Below are 684 nucleotides of genomic sequence, written 5' to 3'. Positions count from 1 at the left end.
ACAAGGACCTGGCGGTGCGGCACGGCTCGCTCACCGTCGACGGGGTGCCGTTCCTGCTCGAGCCATGGTGGTAGGACGCCCATGCCGTGAACCAGAAGTGGATGCTGCACGTCCGGGTGGTCATCGAGAAGCTGCCCATGCAGCTCTGGACGCTCGAGGGCGCCGTGGAGGCCATTGGAGACAAGGTGATCGTCGACCGCCTCGACAGCCGGACTTTTGAGCGCGCCGACACCAAGCTTTTTGCGTGCTGGGTCTGGGTCTGGAACCTCTCCTTCATCTCGACCAAGCGGACGATCTGGAAACATGCGAGGGGGCGGGCCGCGTGGAGGAGATGCACAGCTACTCGCCACCGAGCCGCGCGGTGGCCCCCCCGCCGGAGCTGCTGTAGTACGACCTACTGCTGCACGTCGATCATGTTGAGGACTGGACGCCGCTCTCGCCGCGCTCCTCGCACTCGCCGCAGAGCGGCCTCCCCTCCGACGACGATGACGAGGACGACCGGCCGTACCTCCGCATCGACCCCGGGGTCTGGACCGTGCTCGTCGAGGATGGGCGGCCCGCGCAGGCCCCGGTGCCTCTGCTGCGCCCGCCGCCGCTTGTCTCCTCCTCTGGCTGCAAGGGGATGCCGTCATGTGGCGCACGCAGGGGGCATGACGGAGATGACCCGGGCCACCACCGGCGCTC

This window comes from Aegilops tauschii, chromosome 6, assembly GCF_002575655.3.
Source record: "Aegilops tauschii subsp. strangulata cultivar AL8/78 chromosome 6, Aet v6.0, whole genome shotgun sequence".
NCBI classification, from domain to species: domain Eukaryota; kingdom Viridiplantae; phylum Streptophyta; class Magnoliopsida; order Poales; family Poaceae; genus Aegilops; species Aegilops tauschii.
The sequence above is the reverse complement of the archived record's forward strand: the minus strand, read 5'-3'. Positions refer to the sequence as shown.